Below are 27,026 nucleotides of genomic sequence, written 5' to 3' on the forward strand. Positions count from 1 at the left end.
AATAGAATAATGAAAAATTGGGCTGACAAACATAAAGAAATTAGCTCTTCCTCCCCTTTTTTTTCCTCTCATAAACTCGGTCTCCCAAAATGAATGACGAACTAGTAAGTTAGACTGTAAAAAATGTCAAAGACTAACAGTGTCTGACATTCTATAAACAACAGTGGTTATTTAGTAAATATTTGTGAGCAAGTGAGGTCCTTGGTAATTTTCTTTGCTTTAATTCTTTCTGGAGTCTGTTTCCTCCAAGTATTTTTTTTTTTTTTTTTCAATCCTGGTTCAGCCATCTCCATCTTAAGAAGACTGTTAGATGCTGAATAAATCCAAGGGCCATCCTGGATATAGAAAGAAATCCTCATATATTCTGGGAGATAAATTAGCATGATAAACTACAACGTAAAAATGGAGTGTGATGACCCTTTGTTTTCCTTTGGCAAAGGGTATACTATGTTGTTTATTCCTGTGCCCATCAAAAAATGAATTTACTTTTGAACCTCAGGACGGGAGTCCACAGAAGTGGGAAAAAACACATGAAGTGCAGTTCTTTGAAGAGAGGCAACATGAAGGCAAAGCAACATCACAGAAGGCCAATCTTATCACTTACATTTGTTCACAGAGATGAGATTCTAGGCTCCTTACCTTCACTGTGGCTATTGCTATCACTATCCCAAGAATCCTTTAGATTAGTGGTTCTGAGTTCCCCCAGGAGTTTCTGAATCTGAGCCCTTAGAGAGAAGGAGAGGTAGAGGCAGACCTTTTTCATTTTAAATGATCCACAGATGGTTCTGGTGTATAACCCAGATGAGACAGCAACTTAGACCCATCAGGTAGCACTCCAGAATTCCAGGGTTGGTTTGTTTGTTATTTATTCTGAGGGAAAATGCATGACTATGCTGTGTTTAGATCAGGTACCCAGTTCACAAACATGAAAGTGCAGCAAAGAGATTCTCAAAAAAAAGTATGAAAGTATACTTTCCTTCAACATACTATGTATGATTTATAAACTGGATGTGATAAAGTAGAAATAGAATCTTTAAAAAATCAGATCTAATTAAGATAAAAAAAATACTAATATAGTGAGATCCCTGATCAGAATTCACTGATCAGATCCCTGATCAGAATTCACTATGCAATGTCACTGGTTTGACCCTGATGATATTCTATACAGGAGGCTAGAGATGTTGGCATCCGAGTTATGAAGAAACGTGAAGGTTTTGGAGAAGATGAAAATTCGAGAGAGAAGAAGGGAGAGAGAAGAGAAGGGGGAGCTCCAGTATGAACTAATGCAAAGTGAATATACCTCTATTGAAAAGTAGAGGAAAGAAGGTCTGAGGGAACTATAAATGAACCATAAATGTGGGATGCTCTGAAACTGCTGAGGGCATATGACTGGAGAAGGACAATTATGACCTAATGCTGAGAAGCGACCTTAAGCTCAACGTAGGAAAGAACTCAACAATTCCGAGAGACCTGTGGTGGGAAGTGAAAATAGAAGAAACCAGTGAAGATACTGACCACCAGCATCAGGGCTAGGAGGGTTGCCTGTGACAAAAAATGGCATAAGCACTGAGAGAGCTTAGACAAGATTCTGTCAAGCCAAAGACCATAGGACAATATACTTGTCACTTCACTCTTGAAGATATAATTTATATCCTAATAATCTCTTTTATTGTAGTAAAAGTAATTGGACACTTGAAAGGACTGTGTGGGCTAGATCCCCTAGACATGCTGGGTGTGGTGAATGGCCAGAGTTGAAGGAAAGAGCAAAGTTCAGAGACACGTCTTTGGAGAAGAAAGCTACCCCCCTTAAAAAAAATCATCTGGTGGCTGCTGGAGTATCTGGGAACCTGACCAAGAAAACCATGGATCAGAGCAGGTAATGTTGCAGACTAGAACAACAAATTAAAGAGCTTAGAGGACAGAAATAAGAAAATATGTTAGTGACATTTTGAGGAAGAAGCTTGAGAGAACTTGATGGAGATAATTCATAATAGGTGGTGATCCTGAGCTGCTCAGATCTGAAGTGATATAGAAACCCCAGGGTGACCAAATGAGTAAAAATCCCTTACGACTCCTTCTGGAATCTCAGAGTGAAGTATCAGCTTGGATCTAGGGAAGGAAGGAGGCGAGACCTGATGGAAATGTACAAAGAGGAGCCTTTTGGGAACATAAAATAAAAGTAGTGCAAGAGAGCCCCTTGTGGAACTTTCTGAATACTCAAAAGTGTTGCCAAATAGGGACTATTCTACAACTCAAATTTTAACACAAAGTAGAAGGGTTATGTGCGCAGTTAGCTATCTGCCTGTGTTGGACTATGGTAGATGAGGGGATAATACTTAGGAATACCAGAAAGTAAAAGGCTATAACCCAAAGGATGTAGTTCTTGGAAGAGAAAACTTCTCCTTACTGACTAAGAGATGATCATGTTAATTAACTTAAGTTTAGCGCAAAGAGAGAACCATAATGAAGTCTTTTCTGTGGAGTTATGGTCTTGGCAATAGGAGTATTTTAAATGAATTGGTTAAAGAGCACAAGAAATTGCATAATCATTGAAGAAAGGCAATCTATTTAATTTCATATAGGGATATAACATAATTTTTTTAAAAAATTAGTATGAAATATGCAGAAGTAATATTTGAATTACTGGCGTTTTCCAGTGGAAGGAAGAATTTATATTGAAAATGTCAGCTTCACAAAGTGAAGAAAAATTGTTTAGAACTATTCATTGTTACAAGGAGGCACACTCTGAAAAGAGATTATATATGCTGAGCAAGAAGAATTTATGGTGATTCGAATCAAGAGGACCCTGTTTCTTGTTCATAAAATGTGCTCAATATGTATTTGTTGAAGGGATAAAATAAAAATATGCTAAGTTACTAAACAAATTGGTGAATAAATGAAATACATGGTTGTATATTCCATTTGGGAAGTCTTTCTCTAAGATGATTAGTTGCATTCCACGGGCTCCCATATTATCATGTATATCCTCTATCTCATCCTATGATAAACTATGCTCTTCTACTAAACCATAAGGTATGTAAGGGTAGGAACTAATTCTTATTCTTCATGATAACTCCAGCACTGACCTCAGAAGCTTGAACATAGTAGACATTCAAGAACTGGTTGTATAAATTAATGACATTACTTGAAAGACTACTAGTTTCACACAAATGTTAACTTAGCATTTTACATGATGAAGTAAAAGAAGTACTTTTAAAGAAATACTTGGATAATATCTAGGAAGTCCATTATAGAGCTATAAGAGAGGAGCAGAGGCACAATTTGAAGTGTTATTACTATAATTTGAACATATTTTTAGACTGGAAAATAGAATGTTATGATGCAGAGTGAACAAGTCCTCTCCTGGAAATGGAATTAAAAGAATTGACAGTGGAGATATGCTTTTTACCAAAAACACAGTAGGAGAGTGTCTTCCCCACCTCCCAACCCCCACATTGTCCAGACTTTCAGATTAAACATGGATTATTTCTTCAAAAAATTTTCCCAGAGGAAAGCCAGCATCTATCTCCCCCTACTGGTGTCATGTTTAGAATGATGTCTGAGTTTTTTTCTTTTTTTTTCTTTTCTTTTAACTGAGAAATGTTTTAATTAAGATGAATATTTTCATTTGTTATTTGGAAAAAAATTTTTATACTTAATATAAAGTTTAAGCATCCTACAGTGAAGATTTGTGTTGCAATGAGCTTTACCAAGAACTAGAGTAGAAACTTAACACAGATGAAGAATGTTTAAACATTGTTGCTAGTTCATCTGAAGTTACCAGATTTATATGATAGCGGATTATAAGTGGCTGACACAATCACATTTAAAAAGCTTTTTATTATGGGAAAATTCAAGCATGCACAAAAGAGAGAAAATATATAATGAACTTTCCTGTACCCATTATCTATTTCCAACAAAATCATAGCCAAACTTGTTTCATCATTTACTTCTCTGAGTTCCTACATCCAGATCATTCTGAGGTACAGTCCAAGCAATCACTTCATCTGTAAATATTTTGGTATGTACCTAAAAGGTAAAGATACTTAAAATATCCCTATAATACCATTTTTATCTATTAGTGACAGTTAAATCAGCAAATATCAAGTCAGTGTGCACATTTCCACAATTGTTTTAAAACTGTGATAATTCCTTTCATAGTTTGTTTAAAGTAGGCTTTTAATTAAATCTATAGATTATAATTATTTGATATGTTCCTTAAGTCTCATGGAATTTATGAGATTCAAGTTTCTTCCTCCATCACTTTTTTTTTTTTTTTTTTTTTGGTAATATTTTTGTTAACAAAACTGTGTCATTTGTTCTGAATAGTGTTTCACAATCTGGAATTTGCTGACTGGGTCCCCATGCTGTTGTGTAACACATTCCTCTGTCCCCCGTATTTCCTGTAAATTGGTGGTTAGATCCAGAGGCTTAATTTTATTCAGGTTTGGTTTATTTTGTTGGCGAGGTGCTGTTGTGTACTTCTATCACACAGTGTCTGGCAGTGATCAAAGTTCATTGTCTGGAGTAGAGTTTTCTAGAGCGGCACTTTCCAATAGAAATTTCTGTGGTGATGGACATATTCTGTATTAGTACAATGTTCTATATCGAATCTATATCTGCATATGGTAGTCACTAGACCCATGTGGCTCTTTAATTGTGGCTAGGGTGATTGAGAAACTACAGTTTTAATTTTTAAAATTTTAAATTCATTCAAATTTAAATGTAAATAGCCACATGTGACTAGTAGCTACCCTATTGGGTAGTGTAGCTGTAGACTCATTAATTCATTAAAGACTGCCAAATGATAATGCCATTATTCTATTATTTTCCAATATTTATTTGTTGAAATATTTTTGTTAAGAGAAATTTCCTCTTATGTTGCTATCACGAGGTTCAGATTCTACAGAAAAAGTTGAAAAATCGCTTAATTCTTCTCTTTTATTTCTCAGTTGTGAAAATAATGAGTTGTAATGAATAAACAGTAATTGGAACTGCTCTCTATAACCTTGAGCTGCGTATTAGGAAAGTTATACCTACGGTAGAGCTGTCAATTGGGGCCTTGCTTATAGACAGGAGTACTGAAGAGAGTGTTCTCAAAAGTTCTGAATCTTAAACTTCTTCAAACCCCCTCCCCCAACTTCTCCCATTTGCAGTTCAAAGCTCTCTCTATGAGGCCTCAGAGCTCATGCTTAACTGCCATCTGTGGGGACCAGTTTCACAGGCATGGCCTGTGAGGCAGGGCCTGGACCGGGCAAGGAAACCTGCCTCTGGACCAAAGTAAAACCAGGTCATCAGCCATTTCTACGGAGTCAGGAAAAGACTCGCCTTTTAAGAAAGTTTAGAAATTCAACTTCACATGTACTTGAAACTGTTTTCACCTTTCCAAGCAGGCTATTCCTACGGTACTAAGCAGGAGGTGGAAACGGAGGTGTCCCAGGCTGCACTGTCTAACACTCAAAGATTTGGCTATGAAAAAGAATGGCCAGACTAAACACAGCCCAGTGATTCCAAGAGGGCAAGGAAACTGAGAGTGAGCTGCTGATTTGTCAGTCTTTTATTAATAAAAGGGTGTTGGTTTTTGTTTTTATTTTTGTTTTTAAAGATTTTATTTATTTGACAGAGAGAGACACAGTGAGAGAGGGAACAGCGGAGAGTAGGAGAGGGAGAAACAGGTTCCCCCTGAGCAGGGAGCCCAATGCAGCACCCTGGGATCATGGCCTGAACCTAAGGCAGCCGCTTAATGACTGAGCCACCCAGGCGCCCTAGTGGTTTTCTTGCTTTGGGTTTTTATATTAGGCTGCTTTTGAACTTTGTCTGTTTAAAATAAAATGTAATATCTATTGGATATTAAAGCTGCTCGCTGGCTAATAATTTCAGTAACTTATTATGTATGCTTTACACATTTTCCTAGTGTTTTATTTTTAGTTTTTCTAAGAGTCTTGAAGGGTTGGGTTTAAGGTGAGGTGAGTGAGGCACTTACCTCAGGAACAAAATTTAAGGGGGTTTCAAAAACTTCGGTAATGAAGATAAATGCTATCTTAATGCAATATTTAAAAAAAAATCAAGATTAATGCAAAAAACCCCTACATGATAAACACTGTATGAAAATTTTTTAAAAAGATCTGATCCCACCCTTGAACTATTCTGCCTCACTTGCCTCACCCTAACCCTGGCCCTCCAATAAAACTTTATTTAAAAATCAGGCAGCTAGCCTGTGGGACATAGTTTGTTCATTTCTAAAAATATTAAATTAAACTATTACTTATATCAATTATTGCATTTTTTGGCACCCCATTATGTTTTGCATCTTATTCTTGGCCCTGTTTTGGAGCTCTACTTAAATTTGATTAAATCCCACCACATCACATCAATAGGTAAGGCTTATGTGAAAGCCCATGGTTGAACATATAAGAAATAATATGGTTGAAGGGCACCTGGATGGCTCAGTCATTAAGTGTCTGCCTTCTGGTCAGGTCATGGTCCCAGGATCCTGGGATCGAGCCCTGCATATGGGCTCCTGGCTCCATGGGAAGCCTGCATCTCCCTATCCCACTCCCCTTGCTTATGTTCCCTCTTTCATTGTGTCTCTCTCTATCAAATAAATGAATTAAAGCTTAAAAAAAAAAAGAAATAATGGGGTTGAGATTTATAATGGTTTTGTGTCCTCTATGTCTCCTGTTACCTTTGTGAAAATAAGATCTTGACTCATATTATTTTTTGCGATGTGGTGCTATGTGTAAAGTAGGCTCCTTGACATTTGTACTTGCTATTGTCCTGAGATCTGAATTTCATTAGTTATTTGTGTGGCCTTAAGCAAGATACTTTTTATTATCTTGATCCATCTCCATGTCACCCAATTTTGGGTCAATAAAAAAAAAAAAAGAATCAAAATGAAAAGAAAAGAAAACGAAACTCTGAAGCCAAAAGCCAGTGGTGTGCAAAATACATGGCAATGTGGGCAAAATAGTTGATTAAGCATTTGAATATTTATTTATTTATTTGGTTGTTTATTTATTTATTTATTTATTGGTTTTATACAGATTCAAGAAAAAGTAATCTGCCCAGTAGGAGTTTGTAGAAGCCATCAGTAAAAACGAATGCTATCTGCTAAGGATATCTATACTTTGGATTTGGTCATTAGTTGACCAGGTGGTTAATGTTTCCTCATCTTCTCAAAAGGTAGGAGAAGGTAAGAACTTTCAGTCTGGTAACAACTACATAAAATAGCAAAAGGTACTGCCAGAAGCGGCAGGAGGCAGGGAGGGCGGGACTGGAGGAGAGGAAAGCATAGGCATCTTATATGGTTTTTGGCTAAAACTGGGAGAGATTTGTGGGTTTCACATCAGTCAACTTTCATTATTCTTGTTCTCATCTTCTTTGATTCACATGGTTTCAGTTTCTTTCCAAATGTCTTTCGTTCAAAACTTTATGGTCTTCAAACAGAGTGGTTGAAAAATGTTGACAAAAGGTTTTGGAAGCAACTCCTGAATTTTGCACAACTTTACTAGCACTTATTTCTCATGTGAAAGATGGTGAAACTCTACCATAAATGTGGGTTAGGAATGTTTATGTCATTATTATATAGCCACTGAAACAGAGAAATAAGACCATGATGTTATGTAGGTTTGTAGAAAATGATCTTATTGGAGAGCGAAAAGTGGAGGTTTTCTATGTATTCCTTAAAGGACAGAGGCATATTTTATTGTGTGGAAAATAGTTCTTCCCTGAAGTGGAGGAGAGGTAACTATATTGTGTACCACTCAATTGTATTTGATATTATATTTAAAAAACACTAATTTTAAAAAACTTAGAATATCTTTTGAAGCCACAGTGAGATGAAATAGGGTGAAACAGGAAAATTACTGAGAGATGACATTGACTTTTAAAAATAAGTAACAAGTGTGTTTTCTTGTGGAATCATAATTATGTGGAGAGCATAAAGGTAATCCTTTGGCTTACTTGTCTGTTAACCCTATGATAGATAATAAGTTCATAGTTCAATTAATTGCATGCATTGTATATACTAACACACTGAAGGAAAATGAGCTATCATCATCAACCAGAGATCTTTATGGGGTGACTAAGGTGCTGGCTTTATAATGCCAGTCAGCAGACTTTCTATTTCTAGGAACTTAGAACTAAAATGGAAAACAAAAACAAAAACAAAAACAGGCATCTGACAGAGAGTACATAGATGAAAAATAATTATGCAAGGTATATACAGAATATAATAGAAACTAGATCATTATTCATGCGGAGTTCATTAATCAATGTCTCCTGAAGGGAAAAAAGGAAAGAAAATGTATTTATCACTAGATGCTGTAATAAATATTTTAACTATATTTCCTCAATTATAGTCAAATGAAGGACATTAAGCAGAGGCATCCAATAGAAATAAGTACAGATGAAGGAGGAGATTGGCTTTCATTCAGGAAGAAATGGCACAAGAAATAGGGAATAGGTCAGTTGGACAGGAGTGGGGGATTTTCAGAAGGTGATTTTGGAACATTGGCTAAGCTGGGACTGTATTGTGGAGCACACTTTAGGGCAAGCTAAGGCATGCTCACTTTTTAATGTAGGTAAAGAAACCTGAAACGATTTTGAGCAGACAGTGACCAATCTGAGAACTGTGAATGGCAGAGCAGACTGAGTGTGGGAAACGCTGGGGCCACTGTACAACACTGTGAGCGGCCCAGCAGGTTCAGCTTTGAAGGTGGGATTCTTTCAAGGCTCTCTATAGGTAGAATTTCCTAGAATAGTCCTGGTGAGTAGTGATTTCATTGCTTTAATGATCAATAATTTAGGATCACAAATATTTTCTCTGGTTTGCTGTCCGTCTAAAAGCATCTGGCTGTGTGAAATAACTGTGGAATAAATAAGACATTAAGCATTTAGAATATGCTAACATTTAGTGACAGTTTGTGGTGATGTTTGAGGAAAAGCAAACAAGAGTATTCTTCTCTTCTTCCTATTTAAAACAATTTCTTGAAAGGAATAGGATTTCCTTGCAGTGAGGAGGGGTGGCCACTTGTGACAGTTTTGAAAGAGCCAAGGTATTTCTTTGCTCCCTCCACTTCTAGTCCACTTTAGAGTCAGACCATCCCCCATTCCACTCCAAGCCCTCCTGAAGATTTCTAATAAAACTGTCTTTCCCCTTTCCTCATTCTTCCTAAACCTCTTAAAACATTTCGAACCAATTTTTCACCTCCTCTCTTCTCTCCAGCCACATTTCTCTGTTTATATCTCTGGATCATATTCCTCATTTTACTTCCTGACAGGAGTCTCAGACATCAGCCCTCAGTGATTCTTCTGTCATTAACACTCTCAAGGGACAAACAGTTCTAGAATCTTTAAGATCCCCAAATTTGCAGTAACTTCTAAAATACATCATTTTCTTCACAAAATATAATTTTTGGGCTGATGGAGGGATTTGTTAAGTTGCTCCTATTTCTACCTGAAGTACAGATGTTAGTTTCAGCATCACCCATTCAGGGAGGTATTCTCTGGTAGAGGATGTCAGATTCCATGGTGCTATGTTCCTGAGGTACCTCATACTCCTCTAGAAGACTTCTTGTTTGAATCTGGTTCTTTGTTGCCCACTGAGGACAAGAAGTTTATCACAGGTATTCATAGATATACCTCTAAGACTTAGCCCAGGCTTGCATTAGGAGCTCAAAGAGAATTTTTTGTTCGTTGACTGATTGAATGATTGCATTCAACAGTATGTATTTTACCTAATACATCATCTACGGGATCATTTTCATACCCTTACTTTTGTGTTAGTTCCTCATTCACACATCCAGTTGACTTTCTCTTTCGAGGCCACTTTTTTTTTTAAAAAAATAAGAAATTAAAAACATATAACTCTATGAGCATTTCTTTGCGCAGAGGAGAAACCTAGAACAAAAACTGCTGAAGTCTGCCTGTGAGGTTTGAGGCCAGGCTCACAGATGGATTACTCTTCCAATTTTAGCAAAATTTCAAATCACTATGTGTCTTTGGCCTTCAAGTTTATTCACAAATGGTCAAAACCACAAATTTTAAGTCTATTCTTTTTCATATTAAATATAACCTACTCACATTTCTTTTCTTGGGTAAGTCAACAGCTGCAACTCTCATTTGTGTATCTCTAACTCAGTCCTTGCGAATCCACTCCCGTATGTGATTAGAGCAGTATGTCTATTTGACTTAGGAACTTCAGCACCTAGGGATTGTAGTTTAAAGCTGACATGGTGCAGGGAGGTGTGAGAACTGGGTTCTACACTTGGCACTGCCATTAGCCCCCTAGTGAATGCGAATGGTCACTTAAGTTCTCTAGGCTTTGCTAAGAAACCCTAAAGACTCCTAAAACATAGTTTCTCTAACTTGCTGAATGAGCTCTGCTTAGTATTTTCACTTGCTTTGTGGTTCTATCTCTACCAGTCCAGCATGGTAACGAAACAAAGCATGGACGAAACTTTGGCCCTGGCAGAACCAAGCAAAACTGAGATAATTCTCAAGATTTAAGGAAGCTGGTGGTGCTATTGGAAGCCTTCATGATGTGCTTCTCTGGAACTCAGGCTTCTTCAGAGATTGGCCTAGGTCAAGCAATATTAATTGAACATAAGTGAAGGAAGAATGAAACCCACCTGCGGTCCCTTTTTAAGCCCACAAAAGCAACAGTAACAGGGTTTCTTTGAAGAAGGATAAGCTTAGTCTCCAATGTGCTCAGAGGCCGGGTGAAGTTTAGGGGCAGCAAAAGGCTTAAGTGGTCACTTGAGGGATTTTCTTTTAAAATATAGCTTGGGCTTACTTAAGCATCCCTTATGGGAATAGTATACCCAAGAAAGTTTGGAACACAAAGGCAATGGTAGCACCACACCTGGCGGCAGAATTATCTATTTTCTTGGTGAAGTACACAGAACAGAGAGATCTATGTTCTGGTCAACTTTTTTCCTTTCACGCTTGGAGGGAAAACCAACATTTCATATTCATGGTCTCTGATAGGACATTTTGCTAGGGTGGTCAAAAGGGATTTATATTATTTGTTGCAAAATATCACAGCGTTATTTTTATAAGAATAAAGGCAGAGTGGGGACGAGAATCTTACATGCTCCTGGTTTTCACACTTTTGGTGAAGTAAAATTTAATTGAGTTTTCAAAGGCAGGAAAATATTCTGTTGCTGGGAAATATAGCATAAAGGATTTCTGCAAGCTTCCTCTGGGTTTTTCTTGCAAGTTTTAAATGAGAATTTTCTGCCAATTTTCTAGCAGAAGCAGAAGAGACATAGCAGTTTCACTGGTGGTTTTGATTATGGATTGTCTATATGGCATCAATAAAAATAACTAGACCTAGGTCTGATGGGCACTGAACTTGCTTAAAATGCTAATAAAAATTATAAAAGAAAGGAATACATCTTAAATTTTAAATATTTTTTCTTATAATACATATGGAAAGGCTATTTCTCAGTATTTTAGTGTTAAAAGTACAATAACTGGAGAAGAATACGTTCTCTTCAAAGTGCCAATAAAAATGCAAAATGTCATTTTCCAGTGCAATTCGGCCTGAAATCAACCTGTTTTATGGTAATTATGGGCTCTGGCAGCAGAACATAGCAGAGCTTTAGAAAGATTGAATGAGCGATCGAGTCCAACCTCCTTAAATGTGAAACATATGAAATGATTTGTGTAAAGTAAAAACCAGAGAGCATTGTCACCCTCCCCACCCCAACTTATGCATAAAGCTTCCTTAATGCTGTGTGGTAGTCAGACCAGCACATGAGGGTCTGGGTGAGAAGAACATTTTCAGAATAATAAAGAATAATAAAGGAGCATAGGAAAAAATCTCTCATATGGTGGAAGGGAAGTTTCTTATAAAAGTAGAAACTGTGAGAAAGAGATAATGATGCTCAAAGTGGGTGCAAAGTGCCTTCCATTGGCAAGATTCTAATATATCACTATGAAAAGAAAACCATATATATTTCTCATAGTCACTGTGGTATCAGGCATAAGGACCTAATAATGCATCATCATACGCCATATGGCAGCTTATCATGGGGTGTCTACTCAAGCCAAGAGAAACATGGCAACTCTTCTCACTTTCCTCCCTTTTTCCAGTGTAACCTGAGCTCCTTGTGATATAGGTGTCTTGGCATAGGCATTGCCTGAGATTAGTTTTTGTCTGTATAATGGGAGAAAAAGAAAAATATTTAAAATCATATGGTGTTCAGGTGCCCCATATTGTAGACCCATAAAGTAGTGGCCAAATTTTCTTAGGGCTTTTTTTTTTTTAAGTCAAAATCAACATTTTTTAATCAAAATATTTATGTTTAGTGAATCCATTTTTTTTAAATGAATGTTGTTACACAAGACCATCAGCTCCCTATATTCTCCTCTGATTCCCCACTCCCCTTCTCAGAGGCCATTGTTTTCAACAAAGTGAGCTAATCCTCTGTACTCATATCAGTATCTTCAAATGGCAGGTTCCTATTTCTGCTTCTCAATACTTCAGGTTTTGGCATTGATGATTACTTCCCTCTGGGAGGAAGGAGACTTTAGCTATCACAAACCCCTATCACATGCACACATACCTTGTGATCCTACATTTTTAGGATATAAAATTTTTGCTGAGATAAGTATTGAGAATTTATGTTTTTATGATTAGGTAAATACTATTTCCAACTGAGCCATGCAGGTTTTTTTTTTTTTTTTAATGATTATTTTTTCTTTCTTACACAACTTATCATTTTCCTTGGAGTTAATAATTGTCTTGGTTTTCTGATTGTGTATTTTTTTTAATTTAAAAATTTTAAATTTTAATTTTGTTAGTTAACATGTAGTTCAATATTGGCTTCTGGAGTAGAAATCAGTGATTTATCACCTACTTACAATACCCAGTACTCATCACAGCTGCCCTCCCTAATGCCCATCACCCATCTAGCCCATCCCCTACCCACCTCTGCTCCAACATCCCTCAGTTTGTTGTCTGTCATTAAGAGCTACTTATGACTTGTTTCCGTCTTTCTTTTCTTCTTTTCCTCCTTCCTATATGTTCATGTTTTCTTTCTTAAATTCCACAGATAAGTGAGATCATACAGTATTGTCTTTCTCTTATTGACTTATTTCACTTAGCATAATACACTCTAGCTCCATCCACGGCATTGCAAATGGCAAGATTTCATTCTTTTTGATGTTTGAATAATATATATCTCTATATGTTATCTCTAGGTCTATTTCTTTCATATATATATGTATGTATATATATATATATATATATATACACACATACACATGTATATATATGACATCTTCTTTACCCATTCAGATTGATTGTATATTTGACCGGTGTTCTGTATTTTTTTTTTTTTTAAGATTTTATTTATTTGAGAGAGAAAGATAGAGAGAGCACCATCAGCGGGGAGAGGGAGAAGCAGGCTCTCATTGAGCTCAGCGCAGGGCTTAATCCCAGGCCCTTGGGATCATAACCTGAGTCAAAGGCAGATGCTTAACCAACTGAGCCACCCAGGGGCCCTGGTGTTCTGTATTCTTACCAGCTACGAACTAGGTCATTTTTCTAATTCTCTTTTCAGTACATTTGTAACATATAAAATATTCTGTGGAATTTGTTTCTTGGAGAATCTCCCTGGACCTGTGACACTGCACTTTTCTTTTGATCACTCACCATTATCATGTGAGTTCCTTTGATTCTTTTGGATGTTATCCCTCTTGTTTCCTGGAACCATATCTTCTTCTTTCTTGGTTTGTTTTCTTGTTTTGATTGACACATTTTTCAGTACTTGGTTGAAAAAAAGTGCATTGAATGTACATATTTTTAGACCTTGTATGTTTGAACAAGATACTTGTTTGTATTGAGGTATAGTTGACACACATTACATTAATCTCAGATGTATACCATAATGATTCTGTATTTGTATATGTTGAGGAGTCAATAAGTCTAGTTAACATCTGTCACTATATGTAGTTAGAGGAATTTTTTTCTTCTGATGAAAACTTTCAAGATTTACTTTCTTAGCAACTTTCAAATATGCAACATAGTATTATTAACTGTAATTGCCATGATGTACATGATATCCCTGTGACTTATTTATTTTATAATTGGAAGTTTGTGCTTTTTGACTCTCCCCTCACTCGTTTCACCTACTCTGAAACCCCTGCTTCTGGTAACCACCAATCTGTTCTCTGTCTCTGTGAGCCATTTAGATTCCACATAAAAGTGAGATCTTAAGATATTTGTCTTTCTCTGTCTGACTTACTTGACTTAGTATAATGCCTTCAAGGTCCATCCATTTTGTTGCTAATGGCAAGATTTCATTCCTTTTTTATGGCTGAATAATAGTGCATTGTGTATACCATATTTTCTTTATCCATTCATCCATCAATGGACACTTAAGTTGTCCATTATGTCCATTATTATGGTAAATAATGCTGTAATGAATTATCTTTTCAAGTTAGTGTTTTTATTTTCTTTGTATAAATATCCACAAATGGAATTGCTGGGTCATATGGTAGTTCTATTTCTAATTTTTTGAAGAATCTCCATATTGTCTATCATCGTGGCTGAATGAATATACATTCATACCAATGCTGCATAAAGGTTCCTTTTTCTCCGCAGCCTTGCCAACTTGTTGCCACTTGTTATTTTTTGTCGTCCTGATAATAGCCACTCTAGTAAGTGTGAGGAGATAGCTCACTGGGGTTTTAATCTGCGTGTCCTTGATGATCAGTGATATGGAGCATCTATTATGCACTCTTGTCCATCTGTATGTCTTAAAATATTTTTATCTTATCCTTATAGTTTCCTGAGAGTTTGACATAGAACTCTCAAGTGAAAAATAATTTTCTTTCAGAAATTTAGGCCATTGTTCCATTTTCTGTTTTGCTTCTAATATTTATAATATGAGAATTCTGATGTTATTATAATTTTTAATTCTTTGTTTTTGACACTTTCCTTTCTCCTCACTGCCCTGAACCTTTATCCTTAATATGCTAAAATTTTATGATAATATGCATTAACATATACCTGTTTGTATGTTTGCTGAGCATGCAGAAGAATATTTAAATCTGAAAAATCATATCCTTTATTTTTGATAAATTTTCTTGTCCTTCATTTGTAAAACTACTGTTAGTTGGATGATGTTTCTCTTGGACTGCTTCTTTGATTTTCTTTATTTTTTTTCTTATTCTCTCAGAGTCTTCCTATCTCTTATCTTTATTTTTAAATTTATTTTTCTGGGGCTTTTCTTAACTTTATACATCTATTGATTTTCATTACTACTAAAAGATTTTTTAAAAATTTTCAGCATTCTTTTAGGTTCTATTGATGTATCGATTTAAACTGTTTTTGTTTTAGAGATACAATGTCTTTTCTTATGCTTCTGAGGATATGAATGTTTTTGCTGTTTTCTTTTTTTGCCTCAATGGTTACCATTTTTCCAAGCTTCTCCCTTTCCCTACCCCAACTGTATCTGTCTGGATCTTTCATGATAGAGATTTTCCTCAAAAGTCTGATCATCTTAGGGTGTTGAGTAGCTTAGTCAGTTAAGCATCCAACTTCTGTTTTTGGCTCAGGTCATGATCTCAGGATTGTGAGATTGAGTCCTGTGTTGGGCTCTGCCCTCTATACCCAGGGTATATATATTCCTCTCTCTCTCTCTTTAGAAAAAAATATCTGATGATCTTTGGTTGTTTGTTCATATTAAAAGTGGGATACTAAAAACTGATTGGAAACAATTTTATTTTCTCTAACATGATATTCTAGGGACCAGAAAACACTCTTCCCCTGAAAACAATTTAAAATGCTGGATGAAAAATTTTGATATGCAATCATTTGTTAACACCACAAGAGGGTATTCAGCATAGGTACTGAGCAAAAGGAGGAACTCAGGTAAGCACAGCAGTGAAGCTGGCTTTCACCTTGAGGATATTTACTGAACCTGAGCTCAGAGGATGGAGGTCAAAGCCCGGGCCTACCCAAGTTGCCTATGAGGAGGGATATCCATAAAGTGGAGATTCTAAGGACTATACCATCTGAATAAGGATGACTACAACCTTTCTTTTTTCTATGCTTCTAAGTGAGAACTTCAAGAAAATATGTCTTAAACATTGATGCTGGTAAAGGGGGAAAAAAATCTCTAAGAATGTTTAACCGTAGTCAACCCTAATGTAGATATGCAACGTGAATATAGACTAGCTAGATGAAATAATATTTTCTGAGAAAATAACTGTCAATCTAGAATTCTTTATCCAGTGAAAACTATCATTCAAAAGTGGAGATAAAATAAAAACTTCAAAAAAATTTTTATTTAATTTTTTTCAGTGATCCAAAATCCATTGTTTATACACCATACCCAGTGTTCCATGTAATACATGCCCTCCTTAATACCCAATTTTAAAAGAAAACTGGTAAGGATCTCTTTACAAGCAGTATACAGTTAAATAAAAACATAAACATTAATAAAACTAGCTACACAGTAGGCTATAAAACAAGTTCCAAAAATTTTAAAGCTGGTTGTTACACAGATCACATTCTCCAGCATCCAAGCAATTGTTAGAAACTGGTAGCGAAAACATAACTAGAAAAACTCTTGTATTTTTAAAATAAAGGAAAAAAATACTTCTAAATATTTCGTGAGTTAAAAATCATGATGGATTTTAGAAATTTTTAAGAACTAAACTTTGTAAAAAATACAACATATAAAATACTGTAATGTTCAGCTCTACTACTACATAGTAAGATATTTATAGTCTTAAATGCTTTCACTATAAAAGAAGGGATAAAAAATAATGAATAAATTCCATCTCAAGAAATTAGAGAAGGAACAACAGAATAGCCCCCAAGAAAACAGGAGAAAGGAAATAATACCACAGAAATATACATGGAAGAGTAAATAAAATTCAATAGGGAATGTTAATAAAGTAAATGTACTCTTCTTCTCAGAGACTAAATTGACAAATATCCAGTTAGGTTAATCAAGGTAAAAAGGAGAAAACACACAAATATTCAATTATAAGTATTGAAAGGGCAATGGGTTTCTGATACTAACAACAAATAATAAAAAGCTGTTCTCAAGAACTTTATGCCAAAAATGTTGAAAACTTAGATAAAGTGGCCAAATGCACTGAAAAGCTGACTCAAGAAGAAATAGAAAACTGGAATAATATTATAACCATTAAATATGCCAAACCTATACCTAAAAAAAAAAAACCTTCCTACAAAGAAGATTTCTTCCTACAAAGAAATCACAAGGACCAGACTTTTTAAATTGAAGAGTTCTTGCAAACAGTTAGAGCATTAGTAATTCCAATATTGTGCAAATTATTCCAAGGCATATAAAAATCAGTTACTTATTTTATGAGTCTAGCATAACCCTGACAACGAAAACTTAACAAAGAGAGAATAAAGAATAAAAATGAATGGTCAGACTCATTCATAAATATACATACTAGATTTTTTTTTTTTAAATTTGTTTATTTGACAGAGAGCTAGAGAGAGAGCACAAGTAAGCAGAGCGGCAGGGAGAGGGGGAGAGAGAGAAGCAGGCTCTCCGCCGAGCAGGGAGCCCGATGTGGGGCTCGATCCCAGGACCCTGGAATCATGACCCAAGCCGAAGGCAGCCGCTTAACCGACTGAGCCACCTGGGTGCTCCGACATACTAGATTCTTAAGCAAAATATCAGGTAAACCAAATCCAACAATGTATTAGGAAAAAAACTTCATGACCAAGTTGGGAAAAGTCTATGAGTGTAAATTTTGTTTTTCATTAGAAAATTAATTAATGTGGGAGTGCTTGGGTGGCTCAGTCAGTTAAGTATCTGACTCTTGACTTCAGCTCAGTTCATGATCTTGGGGTCATGAGATTGAGCCCTTTGTTGGGTTCTGCACTGAGTGGGTAGTGTGCTTAAGATTCAATCCCTCTTCTTCCTCTCCCTCTGTCTCTTCCTCTTGGTCTTTCACTCTTCTCTCTCTCTCAAATAAATAAATAAAATCTTAAAAAAAAAAGAAACCCCATCAATGAGTATAGAATTCTGGGTTGGTGGTCTTTTCTTTTGTAATTTTGAATATGTTCCATTGTTTCTGTTGACAATTTAGTTTTCATTCTAATTGCTATTTCAAGATACTTTTCCCCACCTTTGTTTGCTAGGTCTTTCTAAGCCTAGGATAATGTTGTCTTTCTCCTAAAATTATTTGTAGTTTCTTCCTCTAGTTTCTTTTCTGTGACCACTAGCATTCTTGTATCACCTTAATTCAGTTTTGGAAATTGAAACTTTGTATAGTTAACTTTTGTTCCTATGATGCCCTGTTTATTTTTGACCACCTTACTTCTTCTTCTTTTTTTTTAAGATTTTTTATTTCTTGATTTAACAGAGAGAGATCACAAGTAGGTAGAGAGGCAGGCAAAGAGAGAGGGGAAACAGACTCCCTGCTGATCAGAGAGCCCGATGTGGGGCTTGATCCCAGGACCCTGAGATCATGACCTGAGCGGAAGGCAGAGGCTTAACCCACTGAGCCACCCAGGTGCCCCTGACCACCTTACTTCTTAAGATACACTCCTTCAGCAATCCAGTAATCAAGAAGGAGAATCACTAGAATCCATACACTTTTGATCCCCAAGAGCTTGACTGTCTTCTTAGCCCTTCTATACTGTCAGAAATAGTCCTAACTCAATATTCTGATCACATATTTTGAGTGTATCTTAGCCAAGCTTTGTTGCTTTTTGTTGTACACCTCACACATTAGTCTTTTTTTCCCCAAGTTTTTATTTAAATTCTAGTCAGTTAACATCACACATTAGTCTTTAAAACATTTCTTTCCCAATTATGACACTTAGACATATTATTGTGTGAATTTTTTAGCTGCATATTATATCATTTAATGTCTCATTAACTATTCCCTGATAGTCAAATACTTGTAGTTTTAGGTTCTTCATTTTTTTACTAAAACGAATAACATAACATTAAACCTTAAAGTTAAAAAGATCATATAACTCTTCACTCTTTTTCTTGATAAAGTCTTAGAAGTATAATTACCGAATATTATAGCCATCATGACACACAGTGTCAGTTTGCTTTGCAGGAAGGTTTTACTCATTTGCAGGCCCGGCCAGCAGAGCGTGGAGGTGTCAGTCCCACTATACACATACCAACATTTAAACAGTTTTGGCCAATCTAAATGGCTAATATAAGAGACCCCCAAAGCCTCTTCTTCTCCATAATTTGTTTTTCTTTGATTATTAAGGAGATTGAATACTTTTTCATAAGATTATTAACAATTTGAGTTTTCTCTTATGTGAAACTCCTCTTTATTTCCTTTGCTTTTGTTTTGTTTCTATTATGATGTTTGTGTTTTTCTAATGGGGAATATAGTTACCACATTTTTTTTTTAAGATTTTATTTATTTATTTGACAGAGATCACAAGTAGGTGGAGAGGCAGGCAGAGAGAGAGAGGAGGAAGCAGGCTCCCCACTGAGCAGAGAGCCTGATGTGGGGCTCAATCCCAGGATCCTGGGATCAAGACCTGAGCTGAAGGCAGAGGCTTTAACCCACTGAGCCACCCAGGCGCCCCTACCACATGCTTTTTAAACAGCATACTCTTCCTCCCCTACTGGATAGACATAGTTGATTAAGGTAGTATACCAGCTATAGGGAAAACAAGTGACTATTTTTACTTCCAATACAGTTGTTCCTAGGACAGTTTTTTTTTGTTATTTTCTAATTATGCTATACTACCTAGGGCACAGTAAGGAGTTTAGATTTCACGTTTGAGGAGATCTACGGAAATTATTGGTTATACTATTAGTTATACCCAGCTTTTCCATCATTAAAAACCTTCCATTTTTATCCATGTTACATGAATATTCTTTAAGCTACGTGGTACAAATCTGCATGGTCTGACCCCAGCCTACCCTGTCCAATCCCATCTGAAGTCACCCTCTTCTTTGCTTACATGACTCAATAGTATAGGCCTTCATTTGGTCCTTAAAATAAACTTCTTTTTAGGCTCATGGCCTTTGCACATGCATTTTCTGCCACCTGAGGTGTCCTCTTAACTTACTCTTTGCCGAGCGAACTCCTCATACCAAGTCTCAGATTAAACAGCACTTCCTCTCCTACTTCCTTTTTCTCCCTCTTGGCTCTTCTTTTTTTTCTTTCTCCCTCCCTCTCTGTCCCTCTCTCCCTCCTTTCTTTCTTTCTTCCTTCCTTTCTTTCTTTCTCTTTCTTTCTCCTTCCCTGCCCTGCCCTGCCCTACCCTGCCCTGCCTTGCCTCCCTCTCCTCTCCTCTCCTCTTTTTTTTTTTTTAAAAGGTTTTATTTATTTATTTGAAAAAGAGAGAGAGAGAGAGCATGAGCAGTGGGGAGGGGCCGACTGAGGAATAGGGAGCAGCAGGTTCCACTGAGCAGGGAACCCTACCTGGGACTTGATTCCAGGACCCTGGGATCATGACCTGAGCTGAAGTTAGACTCTTAACTGACTGAGCCACCCAGGAGCCCCTCTCCTGGCTCTTTCTTAATGATCATATATTTATCTGAGATTCTGTTTGTTTAATGTATACCTCTTTCCCCTGCACTGGGTCTAGGCTCCATCAGGTAATGCTGGCTTTTGTTTTTGTTCTGTACATAATTTTTGTTACTTTGAATGTATTAGACATCCAATAAATGGATAATTGCATTACTGACTAGCTGACCAAGTTAAAAGATGGAACCTTTAATATACAACTAGTAAATTGTGAGTCTAGAAGCCAATCAGAGCTCTTATTATATCTCAACCATTGTTCTTTCCACTAAGAAATTAGTTCTTATTTATGCACAAACTAAAATATTAGGAAATGTCTTAAACTTTTCTTTTTAATTTGTACTTTTATTAGTAACATGTATTAGAGTTGTACATTTTGCTGCATATATTTTCTCTTGAGGATTAGATTCAAGTTTCTCTCTTTGACATTAATAAATTCCTTTCTTGCATAAACCAGAATTCATTCATTTTTTTTTTTTTTTTTTGCCTTTTCTGTGGTTTCTGGAATGGATCATATCATATTTGCCATTTCTTGTTTGACTAAATAACTGGCTTCTCATGAATTCATTGAGATTGATAGGCCAGTCTATAGGCTCTTCTGAAATAGACATGGAAATAGAATTGCCTTTAAAGAAAACATTTTGCTAAGGGCCATCACTAACAAATGTTTGCTCTTTCTCCCTATTAGTGAAGAAATTACCTAACTGGAGATTTGCACATCACTCATAGATGAAACCTCTTGAACTGACTAGAAATTATGTCATTGGATTTTTTCTAATGTTTCTTGGATCCAGTCTAGGAGAAATGCTTTTTTCTGTGCTATCGTGATTTGGCTATTGGCAGAAATAGAGCAGCTTACCTGCTGATTTAGTTCAAATCCAAAAATTGTTTCCAGTCAGTTTTCCTTTTTTGGCAATTCAGTTTTTCTAAGAAGCAGGAACTCACATCCATTGGGTTAGTCTGTAAAATGCTCAAACCAATTATTCAAGTTTTGGTTTTCTGTTTGGTCATAAGGGGTAAATAGGCCCATTTTATGAATATATACATACGCAGCAAGGTCCCCCAATTTTTCATATATAATCATTCAAAACATTTCCCAGTGAGGAGTTAGTTTTATTGGGTGAATCAGCTCCTAGGATCTCTGAACTTTGGGAAAAATAAGGAGAAACACTAATGAAAACAGGCAAAGTAGATCTTTTAATAAATAAGAGAGGGGGAAGAGAAGGTTTGGGTGTTTATTTTTGATGGTTATTGATGGTAAGAAATTAGGGAAATAATGACAAAGTATGTATAGAGTATTAATTAAAGCAGTAAGGGGACAGATAATTTCTCTTTGGACAGTTTTTGTATAAAAGAATACAATTGTCCTTCTGATATTTCTTTAAGAGCCTGAATAAATAAATAAAACATTTTAAAATTTTGGTTGCAGAGGTGTTTTCACCAAGATGATATTATATAGAGACATTATATAGCACCCTAGGTTATTGGGATAAAGCATGGAAAAGATGATTGCTAAAATCCTTCCTTTTTCTTAAGTCCTATGGAGGTGTAAAGATCTTTAGATATATACCTTAGAGCTTGGAACTTACTCAAGTATGAGAACCTGTTATATTAACATTAAAATATTAATATATGTGTATTTTATAAATGTATGTAATGTATAAATGACCCCCTATTTTTATGTCTGAGATAAATACATCATTTGCTCATAGACATAGGCTCCTCTTACATCTTCCACTATTCAGTAATGGCTTCATATTTTCAGAAACCTAAATGGGACCTTAGTTAGGTTTATGCCAAAATTTGTCTCTGCTGGTTGGCTTTGGTTACATTTCTGATCACTATTTTATTGGTATAATCTGGGCCAAACTAATGGAGTGAGTGATTAGAGAGATATATGCTCAGAATATGCCTCTCCCTATAAGAGGCTGAAGTAAGAAATTAAGACCAAGTGGTGGTCAGAGGTGGGTGTGAATTAGGTAAATGGTGGTGGGTGGTAGTGGTGTTAAGGTTGCAGAGACTACAGAAAGCAATGGGGTTCCCATTTGGCTTGTCTGTCATAGAGGGTAAAAAACTGTCAGAATGTCTTATGACTTCCCATGACCCAGGGTCTATCTTTCAGCATACCTTTGACATGTGGTCTCCAGGGAGTCGTCTCTGCCTCTAGAATTTTGCCCAGTAGGATTCTGGATACCAACCAGATTTTGCCAATTAGATGTACTTTTGTGATATTTGGAAGAGAGAAAGTGAGGCAGAAGTCACTTTCTTACCTCTAATGGCAATCAAGGTCATGGAAACATGAATGCCAGGAAGAATTTTAAGTGATTGAAATCAGTTTCCTGCGATACTGGTTTCTGAGATTGTAGTAGCTGGGCAGCCTCCTGAGACTCTCCTTGACCTGTGTAACTTAAAGTTTGAGGCTGCTGGGACACCTGGATGGCTCAGTGGGTTAAAGCCTCTGCCTTCAGCTTGGGTTGTGATCCCAGGGTCCTGGGATCGAGCCCCATGTCAGGCGCTCTGCTCAGCAGAGCCCGCTTCCCATTCCCTCTCTGTCTGCTTCACTGCCTACTTGTGATTTCTGTCTGTCAAATAAATAAAATCTTTAAAAAAAAGAAATGAAGTTGCAGTAGTTGAAGAGCTGCATTCAGTGTGCTAGTGTTTGATCACCCATTTCATGAGTTATTGAGAGACAGTTGCTGAAGCTTTCTAATTTCTAGAGTATAGCCACTGTGATATGTTTTTGAATTCAGTATTTCCAGAGGCAGACTCCTAACTCCTGATGTCCTAGACATTCCAATGGTTTCAGAAGCAGCTTTTTCCCTGAATTAAATATTTTATTGTCACAATAGCTAGAACATATTTTGTTTCTTGGGTGAACCTCCATGGATACAATATTTAATAGTAGAAGTGGGGTTATGGCATTAGGCCTTTAAAGACAGAAAATTGTTATTTGTTATTTGACTTGGTTGGATTTGAATGCAGTTACTATCTGGTTACTATTGGAAAACGAAATAGTAGTAGTTCATGGCACGTAGTGGCCCCCAAAAAAGCTACCTAAAATATTGTGATAGCCTCATACTGGGTATTATATTAAATGTGTGTTTTGTCCAACCAAGTATCTATTATTATATTAGACCATTGGGATATTAATGAAAAATCCAAGATGAGGTAGGATAGTTGTCTCTGGCTGTGTGGGAAAATGTTGAAGAAAACGGTGGCAGGCTGTAGGTTCTAAATTCTTGGCTAAGAAACTGGGTCCAGGGATCTTCCTTGACTGCTCTAAATAAATATGTTATCTTGTAGTTGAAAGGCCAATATAGCTGAGAAAAGGAACTTACCCTGTGTGTTCCAATAGGAGAAGACTTCACATTCTTGCCAAATCTCTTATAAGAACACAAGATATTAATTAGTAAAAGTGAAGCCAGATACTTAAAATATGGCCTTTGGAGTAGATTTGGATGAATCTTAGTGCCTTGAATCATAAAATCATTGTGTGCTGCCTTAACTAGCAGAGGCATTCCTCCTTACCTCTCTGGTAAGGCTAGTGGTACCTCATTTGAGGCAGTTTATAAGGGTTGTCTGGTCCCCACAGTCTCTACCTCTATCACCCTTTGGTCACTTTATACTGCAAATCCCAATATGCCTTAGGGATACAACTACAGATATGGCCAGGAATGAGATATTGATGTAACAAAATCATTCCAAAATTTAGGTAACATGTCAGAGGAAATCTGGGGAAAAGGCATGTGACAGAATATAATGATGCTAGAGCAGGAAGGGAAGCACAAAATTTTCAGGCTTGTTGCACTGATCTGGGTTCACTTACTAGATACTCTGAGTGCACTACAAGCTTGAGAATATAGGACTGGTCCTCACTGTCTTCGTTAGTTGGCTTGAGACCTGAGTGTCCTTCTAAACCAAATGAAATCAAGATGTCAGAAAATCCTTTGTAAAAATTGATGAAGGGATCCAAAGATTTAGGAGTGGATTTATCATATATATCCACTCACTCACTTCTTCACTGTGTATCCTAAAGGGCTCAGAACATACTCTCTCTACCAGGCATTGAGAAATAGGGTGATGTGGGCCCATCACTGAAGCAGTGACAACAACTTTATAGGAAGTAAGGTATGAGATAGTGCTATTGAAATTTATCACCTGATTTCAAGGAGGAAGGCATGAAGGAATCAGAGGCCATCAGGCAGTATAGTTACCAAATTTGGCAGCAAGGTTGGAAGAGTTCATGGAATGGTTTGATACACAGGGACCTTTGGCAGCTGTTGTTTGATCCTGGACCCTAGAGTATTAGAATAGATGAATAGCCTACTGAAGTCCAATTTGGTTCATATAACTGCATGTATCTTAGCTCTGGTGGATAGGAACTGGTTCACCATACTCCACCACAATTCAAATTCAAACTCTTGGCTCCTTATTTACTTCCATACCTGAAGAAATTTGCCCTGAGCCTCTTTGTCCAGAGTCTCCTTTAGTGAAATAGATATCTTGAGGAATATTTCTTGATTCTTTGCATGTGCAGGGTTGTCTGTTGTCTTTATACTTGATTGAGAGTTTGAGTGAAAAATCATATGCTCACTTTCCTTGAAAGATTTTCTGTTTGTAGCTACTCTGTCTTCTAGATCTGGTATAGTTACATTTCCACTATCTTCTACTATACATGGGCTTCTCTGTTGTTTAACCCTATTTTGCTTTTTGCAAAATATGCGAGATTGACTTTCTCTTTTTTGTAAGTCACTTGGTATTTTTGCCTGAATTCCCAATGCTTACTTTTGTCTGTACAGGTTTTATTTATTTATTTGAAAGAGAAAGAATGAGAGAGAGAGAGAGAGAGAGAGTGCGCTCAAGATGGGGGAGGGTCAGAAGGCGAAGCAGACTCCCTGCTGAGCAGAGAGCCCAACGCAAACTCCATCCTGGGATTCCAGGATCATGACTTGAGCTGAAGGCAGTCACTTAACCAACTGAGACACCAAGGAGACCTTCTCTTTAAATGTTATTAGTTGCTATTCTTGTTGATAATTATGGGTCAGTTTTTCTTGGGACACATTGTACTCCTTAGCATATAGATTCAAATTCTCTTTCATTTCAGAAATATTTCTTGAATTATATTTAAGAGTAAGTGTGGTTCTATTATTTTAATTTTCTTCCTTGGGATCTGAAATTTTTTTTTCATTACTTGCCCTATGTATTATTATTTTCTAATCCTGTTGATCTCTTCATTTATGTGATAATTTCATTTTTTCCTCCATTCCTTCCTTGAGCTGTAAGTTCATGTTGCATTTTCTCCAGTAGCCTTATTGTTCCTTGGGTTCTTGCATTTTGTATCTACGGATTTGCGCTCTAGCATAATAGAAACTATTACTTCCTTGAGGTTTTCAAATTAATGGTAAAAATGTCTAGTCATGCTATTTATCCCCTCAGTGAAAACAAATTTTCCTGGAAACCAGTCTGCATTTGTAATTTGTATTTCCTGCTCAGGCTTTTGCATAAAACTTTTAGACTCTCAAGTGAAAATGTTTACATTTAAAGACCAAATGCTGACTTTTGGCTAAAGATGGCAGAGGATATGTGTTTGCATCCCGTTTATTCCTTGAAATAATACAAAATAACAATGGTGTAAAAGAAATAAGAAGGGCCATCTTCAAGGAAACTGGGCACACGCAAGCCATGCCAGCCAAATAAATAAACTTTTTTTACTGATTAGCTTTTACTTTTCTTATGGAGATAAGCAGCTATTTTGGGGGGGACCCTTGGGTATGTGTCTGTTTGTTTCTTTCCAGTCAGTTTTTCTTCTTCCTCCATTGCTCTCTGTAATTACAGCTTAGTTGTATGGCTTCCCAGTGGTCCCCTTCTTCTCCACTTTTTGGAACCCAGCACAGGGAAATTCCTGAGACCAGGCAGAACACATGCTTCCAATTCTTACAAAAATGGGATTTAGGTTTTGCACTGCAGTGTGCTCTATGCCTCTGAGAAAACTACTTTGCTAGCTCTTTTTGTACCTCTAGGGTCCTTTCGCTGGTTCTCTTCATTTATTCCCGCACTGCTTTCAGAAATCCTTTCTCATGTTTTGTGATTTGGGCTTTAGCTATCTGCTCATGGTGCTAAAGTGGATTTCTATTCTGAATCTCATTCTCTAAAAGTCAGCTTTATTTCTTCTTCTTCTTCTTCTTTGTCTTTTTAAAGATTTTAAAAATTTATTTGAGAGAGGAGAGTCTCGGAGAGCAGGAAGGAGAAGGGGAGAGAATCTGAAGCAGACTCCACGCCAAGCTGAGAACCGGACCTGGGGCTTGATCCTGTGACTGCCATGAGATCGTGACCTGAGCTGAAACCAAGAGTTGAATACTTCACCGACTGAGCCACCCAGGTGCCCCTTAACTTTGTGTCTTAATTCAACAAGTGATCACCACGCATTCTCTATGTGCCACATGCTGGACATTTGGGAGCTCTAAGGACAAATACCTTGCTCTTGAGGGCTTTTTAATATTGTAGGACATGAAAAA

At 36.6% G+C, this 27,026-nt stretch overlaps 1 long non-coding RNA gene across 1 annotated transcript; it reads left to right on the forward strand.

Moving 5' to 3' along the window:
- Positions 1-247: 247 nt before the first annotated feature.
- On the forward strand, positions 248-26,766 carry LOC106005375. The gene is made up of 3 exons (XR_001178689.2): positions 248-1,876; positions 7,044-7,192; positions 26,710-26,766. It is a non-coding gene; the product is annotated as an uncharacterized LOC106005375 (long non-coding RNA).
- Positions 26,767-27,026: the final 260 nt, after the last annotated feature.

Source organism: Mustela putorius, unplaced genomic scaffold (genome assembly GCF_011764305.1).
Source record: "Mustela putorius furo isolate JIRA1106 unplaced genomic scaffold, ASM1176430v1.1 tig00000721_pilon_pilon_pilon, whole genome shotgun sequence".
NCBI classification, from domain to species: domain Eukaryota; kingdom Metazoa; phylum Chordata; class Mammalia; order Carnivora; family Mustelidae; genus Mustela; species Mustela putorius.